The sequence below is a fragment of the Vidua macroura genome, chromosome 33 (genome assembly GCF_024509145.1).
Source record: "Vidua macroura isolate BioBank_ID:100142 chromosome 33, ASM2450914v1, whole genome shotgun sequence".
NCBI classification, from domain to species: Eukaryota; Metazoa; Chordata; class Aves; order Passeriformes; family Viduidae; genus Vidua; species Vidua macroura.
In genome coordinates this window covers 5,001-11,166 of record NC_071603.1, presented here as the reverse complement: position 1 = coordinate 11,166, position 6,166 = coordinate 5,001, and the positions used below count along the sequence as shown (strand labels likewise).

Here is a 6,166-nt window from a genome sequence, read left to right as displayed (position 1 = left end):
AAGGTCCCGTCTGGGTAGCTCACGGGAACGGCCGAGGAGCTGCGGTGAGTCGGGGAGGTAGGGAGGAGGAGAGGGGGTCCACTCCAGTTTCAGCCGTGCCCAGTCACCTTGTCTCCACTTAACCTAGGCGTACCTCGTGACGGCAGCGTCGGCCTCGGAGCACGGCCGAAGCGTGCGGCCCGAACGCCAGGGCTCTCTTAGGAGAAGGTGAGTAGCAGAATTGTCAGGTTTTAGCCCGTGTGCTGTTAAGATTGTGCACTGATGTTTCCTTTTCTTTGTCTTGGCAGACGAAGAGATAAGAGCCTGGTGACAGCTGGAACTTCCCAGACGGGGAGGTGGCCTTCTTTTGCACTCGACAGGGATTTGCACGCCCAGAAGTGTGCAAGATAAGTCGAGGGCTACGACCCACTGAGGGGAGGGAAGCGGGGTGCTGGCTTGGGACTGCCCGGAAGGGATTTTTGAGTCTGCTTTGGAGATGGGGATGTCTAAGAAGTGTCTCATTAGGCCACCTAAAGGGAAAGCGTCTCTTTTGATCTCAGCGCTGAGGTGCGCAGGGCAGAGCAGTTCCGGTGTGGGTCGTGTCACTTGTCTCTTGTGCATTCTGTGTTGTTTGGGTCTGTCACGTCACTTGTCTTTTTTTACCTTAGCTGTCTGAGGGTCATCTTGGCATCTGTGATCTTTGCGTTCCTCGGCCCGGCCCCAACGCCACAGGCCTTTTGACTCGGGAGTCCCGACAGGCATCGCAGTCGTATCTGTCTTTAGAAGCATCCGGTCAGATGTCTTTGAAGGTCTCGTTCTGAGCGGTAGCGACAGCCGCACACCCCAACGATCCATTATAGCGGCTTAGGACTTGTGAGAACGCCAAGCTAGGTAGCTCATTCTTACCGTAGGCTTTTCAGGCATCCGCTTGTGCAGTTCTCGGAAGACATCGTTTTCTTAGCATCTTCTTCCTGCAGGGTTCTTTGAGCCTCATCAGCTCCGAGCCGTCCGTCTCCCCTAGGTCATCTCGTTCCGCAATCTCTCTGTCCTCGCGGGCATTTTTCTCGCCAAGAGATTTTTCTCCTTGTGGCGTCCCCTCGTTTGTCGTGTCCTGTCCTGTGTCACGGGTGTCTGCACATATTTGTCCCGGAGCTGCTCTGTCCTGCTGCATAGCCTGGTGTAATTGCACAAGTCCTGGAGACCTGCAATTTGGAATGGGGGATGTAGTTGTATTCTAGATGGTATTCCTAGATTCACACAGGATGCTTGGACCTGTTAAGTTACCCTACAGTTGTTTGAATTTTCTCCTAACTTTCTTTCAGATGCAGACATTTAAGATCTGTGGCAGAGCGCCCCTCCTGGGTCAGGGGGTTTTCCCTGAGAAGGTCAGTTGCTGTTTGTATTTGCAGGGGAAGCATAAATGGTGACTATGTTACAGCACTGTTCTTTGTCTTTATTATTAGGAAGTCCAGGCAGATAGCTGCAGCCAAGGCCAAGTGTGCCAGGTGAGCAGTGGACAGAAGCAGTTGTTCTCGCACAGGTCTCAGTTTCTGGTGCACCTCTAACCATCCGTTCTCATTTGCGTGCTTTAGGCCATCCACTCGGCGTACGCTAAGCCCATGTCATCAGGTGGCGGACGGACCGGGTTTCCTGCACTCGTGAGCCCTCCGGAAGTATGACGGGACCCCGTGATGAAGCCCACACATCTTGTATTTCAAGGTCCCGTCTGGGTAGCTCACGGGAACGGCCGAGGAGCTGCGGTGAGTCGGGGAGGTAGGGAGGAGGAGAGGGGGTCCACTCCAGTTTCAGCCGTGCCCAGTCACCTTGTCTCCACTTAACCTAGGCGTACCTCGTGACGGCAGCGTCGGCCTCGGAGCACGGCCGAAGCGTGCGGCCCGAACGCCAGGGCTCTCTTAGGAGAAGGTGAGTAGCAGAATTGTCAGGTTTTAGCCCGTGTGCTGTTAAGATTGTGCACTGATGTTTCCTTTTCTTTGTCTTGGCAGACGAAGAGATAAGAGCCTGGTGACAGCTGGAACTTCCCAGACAGGGAGGTGGCCTTCTTTTGCACTCGACAGGGATTTGCACGCCCAGAAGTGTGCAAGATAAGTCGAGGGCTACGACCCACTGAGGGGAGGGAAGCGGGGTGCTGGCTTGGGACTGCCCGGAAGGGATTTTTGAGTCTGCTTTAGAGATAGGGATGTCTAAGAAGTGTCTCATTAGGCCACCTAAAGGGAAAGCGTCTCTTTTGATCTCAGTGCTGAGGTGCGCAGGGCAGAGCAGTTCCGGTGTGGGTCGTGTCACTTGTCTCTTGTGCATTCTGTGTTGTTTGGGTCTGTCACGTCACTTGTCTTTTTTTACCTTAGCTGTCTGAGGGTCATCTTGGCATCTGTGATCTTTGCGTTCCTCGGCCCGGCCCCAACGCCACAGGCCTTTTGACTCGGGAGTCCCGACAGGCATCGCAGTCGTATCTGTCTTTAGAAGCATCCGGTCAGATGTCTTTGAAGGTCTCGTTCTGAGCGGTAGCGACAGCCGCACACCCCAACGATCCATTATAGCGGCTTAGGACTTGTGAGAACGCCAAGCTAGGTAGCTCATTCTTACTGTAGGCTTTTCAGGCATCCGCTTGTGCAGTTCTCGGAAGACATCGTTTTCTTAGCATCTTCTTCCTGCAGGGTTCTTTGAGCCTCATCAGCTCCGAGCCGTCCGTCTCCCCTAGGTCATCTCGTTCCGCAATCTCTCTGTCCTCGCGGGCATTTTTCTCGCCAAGAGATTTTTCTCCTTGTGGCGTCCCCTCGTTTGTCGTGTCCTGTCCCGTGTCACGGGTGTCTGCACATATTTGTCCCGGAGCTGCTCTGTCCTGCTGCATAGCCTGGTGTAATTGCACAAGTCCTGGAGACCTGCAATTTGGAATGGGGGATGTAGTTGTATTCTAGATGGTATTCCTAGATTCACACAGGATGCTTGGACCTGTTAAGTTATCCTACAGTTGTTTGAATTTTCTCCTAACTTTCTTTCAGATGCAGACATTTAAGATCTGTGGCAGAGCGCCCCTCCTGGGTCAGGGGGTTTTCCCTGAGAAGGTCAGTTGCTGTTTGTATTTGCAGGGGAAGCATAAATGGTGACTATGTTACAGCACTGTTCTTTGTCTTTATTATTAGGAAGTCCAGGCAGATAGCTGCAGCCAAGGCCAAGTGTGCCAGGTGAGCAGTGGACAGAAGCAGTTGTTCTCGCACAGGTCTCAGTTTCTGGTGAAAGTCTCAGCATCCCTTTTGTTTTTTTTTTTTTTTTTTAGGCAGTTCTCTCGCGAGATGTCTCTGATCCCAGATGTCTGAGGGCCGGTGGGTGCAAGCTTAAGGTGTAGGTGGGCGTACTTGTCAGGTCAGGGTGGTGGTCTTTTCTCGGTATCTCAGTGTGGTTTTTTTTGCTTTGTTTCTTTGCAGGTGTCATTGCTGCCCTAGGCGTGTGAAGGAACAGAGTCAAGCGGGTGAGTCGGCATTTAGGCTGGGTGACTCATAGGTGACCGTTATGCGGCAGCACGCTAAGCCTGTACCTTTTCCTTTTGTAGGTATCCTCCTGGCAGCCTGTTGAGTCGCATCAAGATTTCAGGTGAGCCGGGGCAGCGGTGCGTCAGAGTTCCGGGGATTCCTCTTTTGCAGGGCGCTAGTTGCATTTTCTGTTTTGTCTTAGGTACCGTGAGGAGGCGCATAGCTGAAGTTTGGAAACGGCAGCACCGAAGCGGATGTAGAGAACATGTCGCCGTCCACGTCTGGCTGACGATGGATTTTGTCCGGTCGTCTTGCAAAAGCTAAGTGTCGGGGCCAGTAGGTGGGAGAAGGGGAAAAACCTTTACTATCACAGGAGACAATTTGATGTTAGCTTAGAGGAGAGGCCCATAGTGGGACGGGCCCCTCGGAAGCAGAGGGAGAGGGTTTCTCCTCAGCCTCACCAGAGTCTTCGCCGGGCAGGGCAGTTCCGATCCGTCTTCGCGTCCTCGCGAGGTTTGCGTCGGCGGCCTTCTTTGACTCTTGACGTCGTCGTGGATCTTTTCACCCGAGGAGCTCGCCTTCACGTCCGGAGCTCTAGCCACGGTCACGCCGTAGTCATCGCTTTCTTGTCTAGGCCTACTGAGCTTCTTAGGCTTCCTCTTAAGTCCTTTGGCACTAACATCTTGAAAGGAGTTAAATTTCATCATCACATGCTATTGCCCTAGGGCTTTCTTTCCTTTGGCATCATCGGCCTATGACTCATCTTGGACTAGCAATCTTGGGTCCATAAGGTGGAACTGCCAGGCAGTTTTCACTCGTGTCTGTGTTATGTCGTCCGTGTCTGTGTTATGTCGTCCGTGTCTGTGTTATGTCGTCCGTGTCTGTGTTATGTCGTCCGTGTCCATTGATTTCTGCGTCATAGGCCTTTGTTACATCTCGAGGCTTTATCGGCATTGTTCTCTGCAGTATCGGCCATATTTTACTCGTGTACCTTCCTGGATATCGCTTATTCCGGCATCGTTACATTTTTACTTTTTGAGACGGGAAGAAGTACAGGAGACGTTCTCATCCATCTTCCTTCTCACCTTTGGTAGCGCCTTCTCTTCCCGTGCCATTCTCTTGGACTTCTAGAGGGAGCATATTAGACCCTCATCACCTGACCACAGTAGTTCCGTAGCTTGCGCCTTCTCAAAGGGTATAGGGCTCAACAATTAATCTTCCGGAGAGTTACGTCAAGTCCTCACTTATATTGTATCTACGTCGGCATATATTGTACGTGCTTAGGTTGTACCTACCTATGTTGGCTTATACTGTATGTGCTTATATTGTATGTACTTATGTCGTATGTACCTATGTCGGTTTATATTGTATGTACTTATACTGTATGTTCCTATGTTGGCTTATATTGTGCATATATTGTATGTACCTACCTTGGCTTATGTTGTACATGCCTCTGTCGTGCCACTTACGATCGGAGCTGCCCTGCCCAGGCGCGTAGTCACAGTTAGGTAGAGCAGTTATAAAACTTTACAGTTCATCTGTCTTCTATGGGGGTTTTGGGTACAAAATTTATGGACCCGGAGCGGGAATAGCTCCTAGCTGTCAGATAGTCACTCGTCGACCGCCTCCCGTCGTCTCTGTCGTCTCGCAGGTCCCCGGGTCCCTACACGTTATCCCGGAATCTACCGCCGGACATCGAAGAGCCGCGGTCAGAAGACGCGTCGAAGCGGCAACGTAGCGTTTCAAGTAAGGGTCGCAGTCAGCGTGTAAGCGGAAGAGCGTGTGAGAGAGCGTGATTGTCCGTGTCTGTCTGTGAGAGCTTGTGTCTGCAGGTGTGAGTGTGTGTTGACCGGTTCTAACCTTGTGCGTATGGCCTTTGCCTTTCAGGTTTTTCAGCTCATTTTTAAATTTAGAATAAAAAATCCCCAGCTGGGGTTTTTTTTTTTTTTCCCCCCGGCTGGGTTTTTTTTTCCTCGGTCCCGGCCGGTCCGCGAGGCGAAGTTCATCGCCAAAGTTTGGAGGCGGACCGTCCCGGGACCGGGGTTTTCGTCAGGCAGGAGGATTTTTTAGGAGGCTCCCGGGGACCACGTTCCCGAGGAACAACGATTGCCGGGGCGTAACGGAGCGGTTGAAATGAGAGCGACGGTGAGTTTGCGTGGAATGTGAAGGAGGTGGTCACGGTGGATGACTGTTGTTTTCTGTGTGCTATTTTTTTTTTTTGGTCTTTCCTCTAACAATCAAACAAAATGTAATGTAAATAGAAAAAATGTTATATTGTGTTAATATGCGTTCGGTTTCTATTGCCCCGTATCGTTCCGTGTTTGCTTTCGCCGCCGCATTTCCCATACGGCTCCGTACGTAAGTCGGATTTCTACCAGTCAGCGTACGGATTGTATCTACGCTCCCATTCGTATACATCGTTTCTATGTGTTTTGCTGGAGTGTAAATAAAAAAATCATTCAATAAAGTTGAATCAACCCTAATAAAGATGCCCCCCGCTCCCTCCCCCTCCCCCTTTGGCTCCTGTGTTTTTTTGGTGTGGTTTAGTAATTTTTTTTTCCCCACTGTATTTCTTCCTTTGCTTCTTCTCTTAGTTTTCTTTCTGTCACGTCATTTCTGTCCGTCCCTAACTTTGTTTCTGTTTCTCACTGTTTCTAACTCTCTCTCTCTGCTTCTCTGTTTACCTGTATGTATTTTCTTCT

The 6,166-nt window shown here is 51.1% G+C and overlaps 1 long non-coding RNA gene across 1 annotated transcript; it reads left to right on the top strand.

Annotated features, from left to right (window-relative positions):
• The first annotated feature begins 3,416 nt into the window (after positions 1 to 3,416).
• On the top strand, positions 3,417 to 4,610 carry LOC128821005 (uncharacterized). Its single transcript, XR_008441003.1, has 3 exons — positions 3,417 to 3,463; positions 3,545 to 3,585; positions 3,667 to 4,610. It is a non-coding gene; the product is annotated as an uncharacterized LOC128821005 (long non-coding RNA).
• The last annotated feature ends 1,556 nt before the right edge of the window (positions 4,611 to 6,166 follow it).